Below are 16,997 nucleotides of genomic sequence, written 5' to 3'. Positions count from 1 at the left end.
CCTGGTATAAGCTCTCCTTCCTTCACACAGCTTATTACATAGAACTGCAGCTTTATCTTTAAATGTGTTAGCATTGTAATACTAACATTTGTCTCCCCAATTTGTCTGTCTACAAATTCCTTGAGAGCAGGCAGGGAGTACTCTATATCCTCACAATCTAGCCACTTGTCGGAGTAGAGTAGGAACTTAAGTATCTGTTGAGTGACTGAACAAACTGAAATTGACAAATACTGAAATTAAAGAATTCTTTTTAAACCTGACTACTTCAGATAAAAGGTGGCTATATAAGTGTAAAATAACATTACAAATATTTTGCTTTGTATTGCTTCTCAGGCTAGTTGGTGTTCATAATGTCTGACAGAAAATCAAACAGAAATATCTTTAACACATACACTCACAGAAAGCATTGTACCCGTCAGAGAGAAGAATCTTTAAGAAAACAGAAACCTAAATATTTGATAGTCCTTTTAACACTCCTGATTTAAATTTTTAAAGTTTTTAATGTGTGTGTAATTTGTTTTAAATATTCAGTTCAACTGAATACTGAAACTTACTATTTTATACTGTAGTACAGAGTTTTACTTTTCAAGGAAGTCAATGGTAAATGAATTAGTAGAGCTAACAATAACCAGCTATAAAGGTATGCTTCATGGTTTCTTTGGAGAAGTACGCATACCTCACTATTTTAATCGAAGGCATACCTACGATTTCCTTAAAGAGTGTGAACTTTTTATAGATTAAATTCATTCTTTACATAGTAAGCATTCCCAAGTATGTAGTAAATTTTGGCTCCAAATAGCTTTTCTTCTTTTCATTTAAACCAGAAAAAAAAGGAGATCTGGGAAGCCCCAACCAAAAAAAGCAACAAGGTTTGCAATACATAGATTCAGATCTCTGATAGGATTTGATAGATTTCTTTGATAAATTTTTAGCAAATTCTATGACTCCAAAACTGCAACTGTCATTTTTTCCCCACAAGCTGCATTATGATGTATAAAAAAATTAAAAATTAATTTCTCCCTTTGTTATGTTAAAGAAAATTAAGTTTTAAAATATATCTCATATATAATAGAATCAGGCCCTTCAGGGATCATCCAGTCCAGGAATGGTATATCCTCAGCATTATATGTGGCCACTCCCATGGTAAATATGGATAAATCAATCTTAGCACTCTCCTTTTGACCAAGAAAAATGTCCACAGACCGACCTCCTGGTCCCTGAGGATAAGGCAATAGTCAATCCAAGGAAGATCACAGGGAAACCAAGTCATCAAAACACAATGGCTTTAAACATTTGAATCGTATCATTCATTCCCACTGATGCTAGTGGGAATCAAGCAAGCTTCATCAAGTAAGCTTCCGATAAACTTGCTTCCCTATAGAGACTGGACAAAGTATCCAGCCCACTAGTCAGCTATTTAGTTCTCATTATACATGAATAAGATGATATCAAATACCTCAGTGAACTTTCAGTGTAACTCAGCAGCTTCTAATCCAATCAAGATTGAGTTTTATCTTAAACAAGCCTGAGGTGAATTTATCAAGGTGACAAAAGGCCTTCCCCTGGCAACAGAGAATTGGGTCTCCTCTAACAAAACTTTTAATTCTAACTTTTACAAGATATATAATATATGAGCAGCACAGAAGAAACTGTAAAAACTGTGAACAGTATTGATTTTCTCATTAGCTTAGAAGCATGTTCTTTGCTATTCTTTTCATGATACTAAATCTCCCTAAAATTCATGTTTTAAAAGTACATTGTTTCTTCACTAAATGGTTTCTCAAATTTTCTCATTTCACTTAGCTTTAATGTTTACCTGAACTAGAAATACAGTCACAGAAGCTCAATACACTGAAAAGGCATGCAAATATTAATCAAGGTTGTAAGATGATAATTTTAAGAAATAAAATTCAGAAAAATAATGGAAGAAAATATCAGTTAACAGCTATGGAATGTGAGATTAAAAAAAGACTTGAATTCTTTATATTTTCCATGTTTTTCTAAATTTTCTACAACAAATGTTGTTCTGTTCAGACTTCTTTACTTGCAAGAAACAAATACCCATTCAGTTTCCTTCAGAAAAACAGGATTTGTCAAAAAGATATATGAACGGCTACAAGGGAAATCTAACAGGAAACAATGGGGACCACAACTGAATTGAGCCCCACAAAGTCTAGAGATAGAGGGTGGCCCAGGAGTCAATTGTGTTCTAGGAACCTCATGAAGAGAGTATGAGTTGCTTGCCAGTGCTCTGCCAAATACACTGCTCAACTCTAGTCCATGCACATTTTTCCACTCAAAAAATCTGCTGTGAAGAATCTTTCTTCGTTTCCATTTTAAACTCTAAATCTCTTTCATTTTAAGTATAAGGTTGTGCTTGAGGTACAAGAAGGTTAGGAAAACAGGTAGCTTTTGTTCAAGGACTGAATTTTACTTTTTTAGATTATGAACTGAATGCATATGCACGGTTTTAGAAAGATCCAACAGTATAGAGAAGAATATATAAAAAGGAAGTCTCCCTCCTCTTCCCTGGCATTATTTGGGGGGGGCAGTAATCTATAAGAGAAAAATTTACACTTAATTTATGTTTCTAAAATTCATAAATATATTACTTAACAAAGCACAATATAAAGTTTCTCCATTTCATTACTAAACAATTGTATAACAGCCAGAAAATGTACATAATTAAAACAAAGAGGTTACTTTAAAATTATTTGATATCATATCACACAGAAATAAGAAGAAGTACTCATTGGTTTGTTCAATTTTAAGTTAATATTTTTCTGAACTTTACTATCCAAAAGGCATATAAAATTAGACTGCAACCTATTTATAAATTGTATGAAATATTCCATCATAGTAGAAATTTTTTAATTCAATTTATATTAGTCAATGGCAAAAAGAAGAACTATTATAGTTTATGTATTTTTTCCTGTTTCTGCATCTTTAAGTATTATAATTGGTCCCCCTGGTTCTACCCTTGTCCTCCTGCTAGTTTATTCTCCACACAGCAGTCAGAATATTTTTTTTAAAAACACAAGTCAGATCATGTCACTCCTTTGCTTAAAACTCTAACTAAAATAGTTAGTTTTTTTGCCATGATAATTAGGAAGCAATCAAACAAACCCAAATTGTGGGATGTTTTGTAAAAAAGCAAAAACAACAAAAAACTGGCCTGCTGAACTCTTTAGAGGAAAAAGCAGGTATGTCCATTTCCTCTAAACCACATTACTATGTCATAATATATCCATTTTCTATTGCTGCAAAACCAAAACACAGTGACTTAAAACAGCTACTGTTTATTATTGCTCATGAGTCTACAGGTCATCTGGGTAGTTCTGCTATGCTGGGCCAGACTGAGTCATCTCAGCTTTAGCCCATGTACGGGTAATGGCCAAGTTGGTTGAGGTCTGGCTAGTCTAGAATGGCTTCTTTCCCATGTCTGGTGATTGGTTAGCTGTCAGTTGGGGCAACAGGGGCAACTGGTAATCAGCAGGCTTGTTCCTAAGACAGAAGAGAAGAATGAAAGATCTTAAAGACCTAGGCTGAACATCATTTCCAATGCATTCTATTGTCCAAAGCAAAGCACAAATACAATCTAGATTCAAGAAGCTGGAAAATGAAGTCACATTGAAAAGACTATGGATACAAGGAAGAGTAAAGAATGGGGCCATTTTTATAATCAATCCACCATATAACATGGCAAAAGCACTATTTTAAAATATTGGTTCTCCTAAGATGAAGGATAATGAAAAATAGAAAGGTTGACATGAACTATACTTTGTTATGAATCCTCTAACACAGGGTTTCTCAACCTTGGCACTATTGACATTTTGGGCCAGATAATATTTATCGTGGAAGGGCTGACCTGTGCACTGCAGGATATTGAGCAGCATCCCTAGCCTTTACTCCTTAGATGCCAGTAGTACCTTCCAAGTTGTGACAACCAAAAATGTCTCCAGACATTGTCAAACGTCTTTTATGGAACAAAATCACCCACAGTTGACAACCACTGCTTTAAAGGAATGAATCAAGGTAAAGACAACTTGGTCTTCTTCCTGCTACTATTAACTAATTTTACTTTAAAAGGATGTTCAAATGATTCTAAAATGGAAACTTTACTTATAGATATGTAAGATGTATACCAAACTCTTGGCATATTAAAAATTCAAAGTTTCAAGACTCAGATTCATGCTAATTTATAAAATTTTTTTAATGAATCAACAATATATATTAAATAAAATGTTTTTATTTTTTTCTTTTCACCCATCCCCCCACCCCCTCCCCTTTGGCAACCAACAGCTTATTCTCTATATCCATGGGTCTGTTTCTGTTTATTTTATTCAGTTGTTTTGGTTTTTTAGATTCTGTATATAAGTGAAATAATTCAGTATTTGTCTTTCTCCGTCTGACTTAGTTAACTTACAGAATACCTTCTAACTTCTTTAGCCATTTATCTATTGATGAACACCTAGGTTGCTTCCTAAATATATAATTATATATTTAATCAAAATATTACCACCAAATTTTGAAGTCAATATGAAAGAAAGTAATTGTGTCAAAAGTTAAACTAAATTAATACTATTGGCTCTAGAATTTGGTATGTGGTGCATAATATAAACCCCAGATTAGTCAATTTTTAAATAAATAAATAAATAAATCAGTAATGTTGTTTCTCTCACAATCTCCAAATATAAAACTCTGTCTCAAAAGTATAGTTCACATCCAATCACTGTCTCTTCCTATTTCATGACAATGGCAATTACTTTCCAATTCTACCTCTCACTCTAACACCAATTATAAATGTGAAACATACCATAGAAAGCCACTATAATAAATTACAGGATTAAAGGCATTAATTTTAAAAAATCAGAATATTATCTGGGCAATTGGCAATTAAAAAGATAAGAAACATATCGGAAAACCTAGCAGTCACAGTCATGAAATATTGATTGATTTAAACTGTTTTCACAACTTATGTTACCTGAAATTCTATATATAAATCAAACCAGTTCAAATGCATAGGAAATCTTGTGAATCTTTATAAATATTCTCTAGCTTACACTGAGGTACAAATCTGCGATAGCATTGGCCAAGTAAAGTCATATATACAAGAAGCCACTTAAAGGCCCTTATTCTGGATTCTCTGAGTGAAAAATAATAGTTTTTCCTTCAAAGAAAATAAACTGAGGTAATTTGCTAACCCTATGATGCATCAATGAGCAGAGCTTGGACCAGGATAAGAGCAGTGAAGTGCTTAGGGCACCAAATTTAAGGAAGGACTCATTCTCAAGGCCAGGGAGTGAGCCAAAATATGAGGCAAGAATCATCTGTTTTAATCCCACCTCCAGTCCAGCAGGAATTGTACTTAACATCAGAAAACAGCACCCAGATATCTGCATCCCCGAGGTCTGTCCTATACTAAGCCTCGGTACTTATACCTTAGTCATCATTATCTCTGTGTCCCCTCGAACCACAAGGTCTGCCTAGCCTACTAGAGTGATGTACCAAATGGGGAATGGAGAACCCAGCAGAATGGATCATTATACATATACATTTAGACCACCTAAAAGTTTTTAAGTTGTGAAAGTGGAAAAGAAGGGCATTCTAGGACTCCAAAACTCTGCCTTTTATAAAGTTGGCCTTGTGTTTAAAAGTAGTTTATAATTTTTTAATTGTGTGTATTAACACTTTCAATGAAAATGTTATCATTTGAGTCAATCTTTCCAATTAACAGTATTTAAACTGAATCAATGTTATCATCCAGGAACACTGAAAAGCAATAAAATACTATATGGTTAGGAATGTTAGTTCTAATAATTCAGTTTTATACAAAAATAACTACAGAATAGGGTTTCACCTTCACCATGCAATACTATTCCTTCCCTACTTTTGGTCCTTTTTAAGAAGTATCTTCAATGCTAAGCAGTCAGGAGCAGGCAAAGGAAAAGTTTATCCTATAGGTTAGAACAAACAACAAAAAAATCCTACATGATAGCCTCATTGCATTAAATGAGACATTTCATTTGTCTTAAGAATATACCCAAACACACCACCACACCCAAAGTGTTTTCAATGTGTCCTAAGTGTAGTTCCTTCCTTCTTTGTGACTCACCCTTTCCTACACAAAATAGTTCAGCAGGAATGCAATTAGATCTAAGCAATTAAGAAACCTGTTGTTCTATTTCCTCAATGGATATACAGAAAAGCTCTAATTAATAAAGCTTAACTTACAGGACCCCTTGCAATAAAGCTCTTTAAGAAGGGTAAATTACTTCAAGTGTTTTGAAGACAATAATAAGCACAAGTCCTTTGATATCTTTAAAGGCCATACATGAGCAACTTTAAATCTATCTTTCCAACAGCCACTCCTAGACAGAGAATCTCTTTTCAAAAAATGTACAGGCCTGTGCATTCTTCTCAGATCTGACAGCAAAAACTATTTCCTCAGCAAATTAGTGAATTGGTGAATGTTAAGGAATGTAGGGTTTTTAATTTGTTACCTACAGGTTCTTGATAGCAATTATCTTAATGATATATTCAGTAATTAAGCAATATCATAAGTTTTTCGTGTAAAATTTGCCAACAGTCTTAGTAGGACTATGAATATGCATGCTCCCAGTAATAAATTCCCAAATAAATTTAAGTTCTTAGTTTTACATAAATAAGTTTATTATAAATTATATTAATATAAATTTATTTTAATTGTAAAAATAAAGCAATGGAAAATAAATATTGCATAATTCATAACTATGACCATCTTTGTATAGCCCCTACTGGTCTTTTACCATGTGAATGTTTTATATAACTATTAACAGGTTATATCTAGATTTTTCATTTTGATTTTTTCACTTATAAGATTTCCATTTCTTCCACAGAATTTCTTCATACATTTGCAAAATAGTCTTGTGTAGTAGTGTTCTATTACTGTAAAAAATTACTACAAACTTAAGACGCTTAGAAACAACACTTAGTTCACAGTTCTGCAGGTCAGAGATCCAGGTGCAGTGCACTGGGTTTTTCGCTTAGGTTCTCTTAGGCCAAAATCAAGGTGTTAGCCAGGCTGGGCTCTTGTGTGGGGAATAATGCACTTCCAGGCTTATTCAGGTGGTTGACAGACTTCAGTTGCCTGCAGCTGTAGGACTGAGGTGCGAGCCAGAGAAAAATCTGTTTTCAAAGAGTTCCGGTCATTAGAGTAAGTCCACCTGGACAATCTCCCCTTTGGCTAACTCAAGTGATTTGTGACCTTAATTACATTCACAAAATCTCATTTACCATGTAATATAACACAATCATGGGCATATTACCTCATCATATTCAAAATCCTAGCGATTAGGGTGGAAAATCATGGGAGGGAGCTTTTTGGAATTCTGCCTATCACACGTCTGCATCGCAGTGGAAATGTATTCCTAACTGTGGATTGTACTCAAAAAGTTTAAAGGTCATCTAGCCACTAGACTAGAAAACTTTAAAGTTCTTTCCACCCTAAAATGCTAAAAATCTAATATTTAAACATGTAAAGAAGTGAAATGTAAGGTTATTTTAAATTTGGAAAGAGTATAAAATTATATGAATTTTAAAATTAATTAAAAAGGGAGCTGAACTTTCTCCTAGCTAAAAACAAAACAAAACATGTTTCTGCAAAACTGTCACCTTTTGGAGGCAATTTTCTAGTCACACTCTCTCATTGTGAAGAAAAGAAAGTGTCATATATAGTAGGTACCAAATAAATATTTGTTAAATTTAACTAAAATATTATAGACCATAAATATGTTTGTTAGCCTTTAGGAACTTCATCCCCTTAGAGAACTCTTTCTAAATCTCAGCTCCAATGTGCTAAAAATTACCAACAACCTGTCAATAGGCTGGCACTGGTTCCAAGGTGGGGCAGTCTTCAAGGAGGCTGGATAACAGTTCCTAGAGTGACCGAAGAAAATGAGGGCAGGCAACAGAAGTGTTGCGACAAAAAAAAAAAAAAAAAAGAAGTCTGTCAGTGATTAATGGAATTGAATTTTGCTGAAATTTTTAGGCTGAAAGTAATTACAACGTATACAATGACAAATATACAATAGATATGGTGTCCTTCAACAGAACTCCAAAGACTTATTCCCAGGAAAATAAGCCAGGATTCTGCCTATTGGTATTTACCAGTAGAAAGAGCACATTGATGGTTATGAATGATACCATGGAATGAGAAGCTCATAGCAGCCATAAATATAAAACACTAATAATAGCTTCAACTCTTTATCAAATGCACAAGCGTAATGTTTTCCACAGCCTGCAAAACACTCTTTTTCATTCATTCCTCTTTTCTATGATGAAAATTTAGTGAGGAAATATATGTTATTTTGTTAGCCGAATAAAACACAGTTGGGATGGAAAAATTTTTTGTAATTCCAGGTGATTTTTAAGTTTAGAGAAAAGGAATTAAGAAAAATCAAATAATTTTGAATATACACTGAATTTTTGTTTACATTTCCTAGGGAATACAGTGCCTAGCATGAAGTACTAAAAGACTATGTGCTAATAATTAAGAACTTCAATAAATTATAATTCTTAGCTCTAAAACAAAGTTTAAAACAGTCATTCCACAAAAATAAGGTATTTACTTAGTAACAGAATACTGAAATTAAGCATCTCTCAGAGTGTGGTCCATATACCACCATGCAGATGTACAGACCTCACTGGCACAAAGACAACTGTGGGTTGCACAGTCTACTGGCAGCTCCTTCTAAGGTTCCAGATCATGTAATATCAGCTTGCAACAAGGATACGTGCGGCAATGGGGGCCTGGAGCATGGAGTGACAAGTAAAAGAAAAATACCCAGTAGGAGTTCCAAAGCCCCGGTCTCTGGCTCAATCTAGTGACAAAACCAGCAGAGTACAAGTACTCACATACAGCCTGCAGCCACATACCTGCTCATCAACCTCTTTCTGCCACCTGTCTCGACCCCTATACTACTGTTCCTTCCTTAGAGATGCTCATCAGAAAGATAATTTCTGCAGCTCAGAGCCCACTAAGATCCCCTTTTCTTCTTGTTTTTCATATAGTCTCCTTTCTAAATAAATATATTCCTATTTAAGTGTTTTAAAGTAAGTCACTTAAAAAGGATATTAACAGTGTTCCATGGATGTGACAAGAATCAGCAAGGTAATATAATACATTATTACTGAAATTTGAGAGATAATATTATCATGTACAATGTAAGATACAGCCATCTGGGGAACTGAAAAACATTATTTCTTCCAAATCTGTTTCATCCTCATAAGTTATATAACGCTTCAGTTTCCTCACCTATAAAGTTAGTTTAAAATATCACATATTATAGACAAGAAGACATCTTATTCTTAAGTGATGGAAGCTATTGTATTTAAAGGTAAAATGTAACATCTGCAACTTACTTTCAAAAGGTCCAGTGAACATATGTGTATACTTACATATGTATACACACATACACATATCTAGAGCAAATATAGCAGAATGTTAACTTTTGAATCTAAGTAACAAGCAGGTAGATCCCAATTCACTGTGCTATGCTTTCTCATTTTGTGTTTCAATTTTTTATAATAAAAAGTTGGAGAAAACAAGTTACCTGCTAAAAATCTGTGATTATAATGATTATTAGCACAGTAAATTAAACTTTCAAAAGTATTTTTCAACCACCATCATCAGAACATTGACCTATTCCTCCAAATCGATTTTAATGCCCTTTAAAACAACACTAAGCTGCTAGCACACTGGAAGATGGAGACAGTGTTCTCCCTCTCACTTAGAACAGAATTACCTGCAGTCAGGAACTGCGCTTTCCTAACACTACATCAAACCCAAGGGGCTTAGTAGCAATCACTCAAGGACAGCAGGCAAGGGCTCTGACAATTTGTCTGTTGACTATGTGTGTCTTCAGCAAGTCGCAATTTCTCTGGGTCTCAGGTGACCCATGTTTCTCTTAACATGTGCCCTCCTGTCCATCATCCCAGCATTGTAATGATTCAGGCCCTCACTAATTTTCACTTCCACTATTGCAGTGGCCTCATAAACGATCTACCCACCTCCAGGCCAGACCCCCTCAAATCCATCCTGAACAAAGCTACCACAGTAATCCATATAATAAAACACATTTGATCATATGAGTCTGCATTTCTGAAACACAGGACAAAGTCCAACACTCTTAAAACATGGCAGATTTTAAGCCATCTCAAGATTTAGCCCCAACCTCCCACCCTGCCTATCTCCCAGTCAGTCCCCTTGCCTGTTGTATGATCCATTGGAGCTGAGTTGACTATCCAACTGCCCCCTCTTCCAACTCTGACATTTCTTAGCTGCATGCCTTTGTTCTTACTGTTCCTTCTGAAAGGAACTTCATCCTTTCTTGGATCACAACTACCCACTTCTTTTTAGCCTCAGATTAAGAACTCATCCTACAGATTGGTCGTTGCCAGGGGTTAGAGAAAGGAAGCTAGAAAGCAACTGCTTAATGGGTAGAGTTTCCTTTTGGGGTGATGAATTGCTCACTTTAAAATGGCCAATTTTGTGTTATACGAATCCCACCTAAATTTTAACATAAAGCAGCAGCAGCAGTTCATCTTGCAAAAAAAAAAAAAAAAAAAAAAAAAACGCCTGCACTGATTCCTCAGCCAGAATGAACCAGCAACTTGTACATTCCTCTATCACAGCAGTGATTACATTATGTTATGTTTACAGAGCTTCCCCCACAATATTTAGAGCCTCTCATCTTCCTCATCCTCTCATCCCTCAGTGCTTAGCCTAGGCCTCAACAAATTTTTTTTTTTTTTTAAATAAATGAAAAATAGAGATACCACTTACCGCCCTTGGAGCAGGAGGCTACGGCAGATGATCTTTTGAAGAGAGGTTATATAAATGCCCAGGAGGGAATGTATTAATTGGAAAGGAAAAGATTAGGAAAGATTGCTTGCTGTTCATCTGGTTATAAAGGACAAAAATGAAATGACTCCTAGAGAGGTTTTTCAGTTAGTAATATTAAGAACATTGGAGAAACAAGTATATTTAAGTAACTTGCCTATGGTCACAAAGCTGGTTACTGGAACAGCAATATTCAAACCCAAGTCACCTAGACTGCAGAGCTTGACCCTGTAACCCTAAGATATTACCCAGACCCTTTCTACTGCTCCAAGAGCTATGAATGGACATTCTTTGGCCCACAGTTTGCCTTTTCTAAGGTTGAGAAAACACTCCTTTTTCCACATTTGTCCACTTATCCATTGACATGTATGTTGTTTATATATCATAAAGTATTTTTTAAATAAAAAATATTAATTTTTTGAAAGATTTGAATCATAAAAAATATCTCTCATCAAAAAATCCTCTCATTAAAAAAGACCTCCCATTAAAATAACTAAATCAGCAAGTGTTTGTGGTCTATTCCTCACATACACAGCTGAAAAGATCAGAGTGCTGGCCTCACCAGAACCTCACCCACAAGGCTTCCCCACTGGAGACTCATTTTCATAGTACCCCCACCTCTGCACAGCATAAGTCCCCTGCAGATGAGAAAACCATGGAATAACAAAAAGAAGCTGGAAGAATTATTACACACTCGCTTTTTTAGTTTAGAAAGCATGATGTATATGTCCTTCCCCCTCTTTTTTCTCTCTCCAATAATGTCACTATCTGGTAAGAAAAAAAAATTAACCAAAAGTCTCTGAGATTAAAAAATATATATATTTGTGCACCTAAAAGGGAAAACCTTACTATAGAGGTAGAGTCAAACATTGACGACATATCAATAAGCTCAATATTAAAAAATTATCACCTCCCCCCCTCAAAAAAGTATATACCCTTTTAGAAGCACACACACATGCACACGCACAGACGTACCCCTCTAGATAGTAAAGCGATAATTTGGAATTCAGATTCTCTGGACTTACTTCACCTAAACATCCTCCTATATATCTAAAACCAAAGATGATAGGATAATATACTGGATGAACCGACACATATACACGAAGCAAAAAGGCAAAAGGGACAATATGACCAAAAAAGGTACAATTCAAGACAAAAGTTATAATGGGACAAATCAGAGACTTTTACAGCACCAGTTACACTCTACAGTGAATATAAAACAGCCATGAACCTGAATGTGTCCTTATTACAAATTAAGTACACCACACAAAACTGTTTGAAATATAAGGGAGGGTGACAGAAACACTACTATAGTGAGAGACACACACTACTCTCTAATCTATAATTGGCCAAGTAGCAAAAATAAAGATGTAAAGCTCTTAAAGATCAATACAAACAAGGAGGAATCAACAGAAACAATAAAAGACCTTCCTTCCTCACAAACACAGCTCCCTCCAATTTTTTTGGTACATAGCTTAAAGTATATGGCTTTAAAGTTTAAGTTATATCAGTTCACAATGGTTAACGAAATGGGTTCCAGGTCAAGCTACCTGGCTCTCCATTTATCAGCTATGGCACCTTGGACAGGTAAATTATTTAACTTCATCTGTAAAATGATGGCAACAGTACCCACTTCTTAGGGTTGCTGTGAGGACCAAGTTAATGTGAAGAACTTTAAACAATGTCTGGGACATATATATTCAATAAATATTAGCTATCAGCACTTGAATTTCTTATAAGTTCCTTTTAAGTAACTCACTAGCATTTACTGAGTATTCCTGATGGGACATTTGAATCTGCTCAAATCCCTTCAAATTATTTATAATTTTAAAAACAAAGAATATTACAATCAAATATGATTCAAAAATTATACATATATCATTCACTGTGGCATTAATATAATTAAATGCTAACTGAATAAAGGGCAGTATAGAATCTTAAAAAAGAGCATAACCCGTGGTTTATGGCATGGGATATAGTATTAAAGGTAACTTGTTTTATTCTTTTTCTTCAACTATATTTTGTTTTCTGCAATGAACATGCATGACTTTTATGGAGGGAAAAGGTTTTGAAAAAATAGACAGTCATTTATCTTAACTGGTTCAGTCATACAGCTACTCTCTCTCAAGGGTACATCAGACTTGTCCAGTCTGATTCGATTATATAATTAGAGCTCATCACATCCCATCCTTTGCCAGAGCTTTAGTCACTCAACTATATCAGTTCTTCTTTTGCACATCACTTTGGAGACTATACCATTTCAAAATAAATTGGTAACTGTCAATAACATTCAGGGTTCCTGATAAAAATAGTCCAACAGACAAAACTATTTTATGACTATAAACACATGAATTTATTCTTGTTTTTTTTTTTTGCTGTATTTTCAAGCCTAGAAGAGAAAATATGATTTGAGAAAATGAGGTAATATGCATATACTATCCTATCATTCTATTTCTAATTTCAGCAAGTACCATTTCAACCATCCATTTTTAGGCATATTCCCTATAGAAATCTATTTGACTTCTCTTGCATAAATAAGATTATGAATATAGAAATTTTCAACAATTTCCTATATCCCATGGTGTCAGAACAGACAAATGTTTGAATAATCTCTAACAGGACAATAAAAGCTTCCACATGATAGAGATGAAAGAAAGAGCAAATATATGAGTTATGATGTTTAAATCTAATATACTTGAATCAAAATATCTTCACCAAGGATACAACTGTAAGTTAAACAGGGCTGAGAGAACGACATTTGCTGGCAATTAACTAATTCTGGCAGGAAAGGGAAAAGAAGGATGAACTTGTTAACTCACAGGATAATTTCTGATGAAACTTCACAGTTTCAGTCATAGATCTCTCTAAACAATGGTTTAAACTTGTCAAGGAATTCAAAATTTTAATTCACGTTAAAAAAACAAAGAAGAAATAAAAACCTTCCTTTGACTATATCCTCCAAGCTACCACCCTCTACCTCCTTACTTTTACCTGCCTACACCTCATCTGCACCATCCCCCACCATAATGCCCAAGTTTATTTCCAGACCTGGTGCTCTCTCGGTGGGCTGTGTAATTTCATGGCTCCACACCACTGCATTCGCTGTGGTTTTGCTTGAAAAGCCCTGAAAACTGTCTTTCTGGCCCAGGCTCAAGCTTTGCTTTTCTACCTCTTTCACTGACCCCACCCTCCATGCTCCCATGGCAATGTATATACACCACTATTATGGCTTTTAACATATTGTATTATTGTTATTTTATTTCTAGCACTCCTAAAGTTTTCTTTTTTAATTAAAACCTGATTTGCTGATGATGTGATGGATGTTAACTAATCTTAAAAGTATTGAAGACAATGGCTTGATCTTTTAGAAATTTTAGAACATATACAACATACAGAAGTATCACAAAAGTAAATGCAATAGTATCATGATCCACCCAGCTACAATTATTAACTCATGACCAATCCTATATCTCAACTATTCTTCCCACTTACTTCTCCTACCTACCCACTCAGATTACTCTGAAGCAAATCCCAGACTTCCTATCATTTTACCTGTAAATAGTATACTTCTAAATGTTTCTCTGAAAGACAAAAACTCTTTGTAAATATGCCCACATTACTATTATTGTCACATTTAAATCTTTTAAAATAATAATTCCCATGTACGGCCATGCCACTCTGAACAAGCCCGATCTCATCTGATCTCGGAAGCTAAGCAGGGTTGGGCCTGGTTAGTACTTGGATGGGAGACTACCTAGGAAGACTGGGTGCTGTAGGTGTAAATAATAATATTTATTATTATGATTATTCTGTAATATCACCATGTATCCAGTTAATGTTCACATTTCCTCAATTGTCTTATAAACTTATTTTTTAGTTATATAATCAGGTTCTAAACTAAGTCTACCATTGCAGTTGGTTAATACGTCTCCTAAATCTTTTAATCTCTAGATTTATCTTCCATTTCTTTTCTCCTTCTTATAATACACCTTTGAAGAAACCAGACCATTTTTTCTATAGTTTCCCACGAATGGAATTTTGCTGAGTGCATCCTCACATTCCTCCATCCCCTATATTTTCTGTAAAATGGTTAGATTAGAGGCCTCATTTCAGGTTTGGTTGTTTTGTCAAGGCTGTTAATAGTAATAAATATTTACTAAATATTTCCAGATCCATTAAGTCAAAGTTGCAAAACTGTGATATACTAATTCTATCATCCCATCTTCACCTATCAGCTAGGATCAAACAGCTTTTATAGAAGAGAAACTTTCCCTTATCAAATATTTGATTACCCCAAGAAAAAACATGATGCTTCGTTTTTCCTCTTGATTTTCTAGACCTTTAAAGAATACATCAGTTCCCTAACAATTTTCTTCTTATTTTTTTGTTTTGTTTTGTTTTGGTAATCATTATTATGAACTCATAAATTTAAAGATGTCTGTCTACTGCCATATTATCCTCACTGGTAATCACACTGTCCAATCATTGGCCAAGTGGGAGCCACCTCAAGTTGGCTCCCAAGTTCTTGTCTTTGAGAGTCTTCTTGCTTTCTAGCCTAACAAAGGATTCCAGGCTCATCTTGCACATTTTCTGTTCCCAATTTAGCATTATCCAATTCTTCAATGATGACCTTGTTATTAATTCATTCTTAAGCCTCCCTTATGTGTTCTCTAAATGTTTTCCAAGCTAAATAAGGCGACTGCTGAGCAAATTTAAAATTGAATAACTTTAAATTTGAAAATTATGTATATGCACAATAAATAAAGACATACAATCATTGTTCCACTCTTATTAGAAGAATTAAAATCCTTAACTACTCATTATTTAAATTGTAGGACTCATTATACACCAAAAGACATTATAATATTATAATAAAATTCAACAATTCAAATCGGCATGAAGACCTGAGCAAAACTGAGGCTGGATTGAAATCCAAAAGTATAAAATGAGGGCCTCTTCACTGTGATCTTCCTTCAAGATCCACCAAGAAATACAATGCAGGGATAATCCTAGAAAACTGTCTGAATAAGTTTTAATTAAAGTAAGCATTTTTATTAAAGGTTGGCATCTTTAATGAAAATGAGTAAACAGTGCTCAATTAAGTACCAGGAGTTTAAATTAAATATAACAATTTATGACCTTAATTATCATTACCCCAAATCATTGTTAAAATAACACTGCTATCTTTTCAAATAAATCCAAATCTCTGAGTGGAAAACACAAAGCCCTCATTCATAAAACCACAAATAAAACAAAATAATATTTAATCTCTTATACTTTCTAAACATCTCAAATTTGTTCTTAGTGGAAATCAAAAGAAGTTTTTTGAAGATTTCAGCTGCTATATCCGTAACTCTAAATTCTTTTAGAAATATCAATATTTTTTCAGAATACTGAGACATTAATAAGATGCTTTAGAACACGTTTCGTCGCTGATTTGTAAAATTCAGTAGCCTAGAGAAAGGGCAGCAAAAATGATCACTACAGAATATCCCAGGACAGAGATTATTTTAAAGCAAGAATTTACGCTGCTTAACTACAAATGTTGAGCATAAGCACAATTTAAAGGGGAACTCCCTTCCAAAATGTCTGCTTACAATATTGCAGTACTTACAAAGTTTGCAGTACCACTACCAGTTCTAGAATTACAGTCCCTTAATTTTAAATACTCAAATTTCCTAATCTGAAGTAGATGAAACTGGAACAAGCCTATTATTCTCATTGTATTTATAATTATACACATAACTGTATATGGAACTGACTGTACATATATAATTGGCTAGATCTAAAACAGTATTTAGTCATTTAATTATCTTTCAGAAATACGAAGCCCTAATTTAGTAATTAAAAATAAATCTAACACCAAAAATTGTCTTTTTTTATGATTAAAAGATGCAGCTATCTCCAGATTTAATTAGTAAAGAACTTTCAAATGTATTTTACCCATAATTTATAATTGTGAACTATTTATTTATATGTGTATAAACACACACCCACTTAGTAAACTCTAAACTCACTGGCATATTTACAACCATGGTCTTATTCAAAATACTTTAAATGACTTTTTCTGCACATAATCTGCATATAATTATAATTTAGCATGTTAAGCTAATAT

At 34.2% G+C, this 16,997-nt stretch overlaps 1 protein-coding gene and 1 pseudogene across 2 annotated transcripts in view; one reads left to right on the top strand and one right to left on the bottom strand.

Annotated features, from left to right (window-relative positions):
• Positions 1-16,997, bottom strand: part of UACA (uveal autoantigen with coiled-coil domains and ankyrin repeats) — an 80,207-nt gene that overhangs the window by 59,839 nt on the left and 3,371 nt on the right. The gene's annotated exons all lie outside the window — the stretch shown is intronic.
• LOC111731062 lies at positions 14,543-14,661 on the top strand (annotated as a pseudogene).

This window comes from Pteropus vampyrus, unplaced genomic scaffold (genome assembly GCF_000151845.1).
Source record: "Pteropus vampyrus isolate Shadow unplaced genomic scaffold, Pvam_2.0 Scaffold10, whole genome shotgun sequence".
NCBI classification, from domain to species: domain Eukaryota; kingdom Metazoa; phylum Chordata; class Mammalia; order Chiroptera; family Pteropodidae; genus Pteropus; species Pteropus vampyrus.
This window is presented reverse-complemented; position numbering and strand designations above follow the sequence as displayed.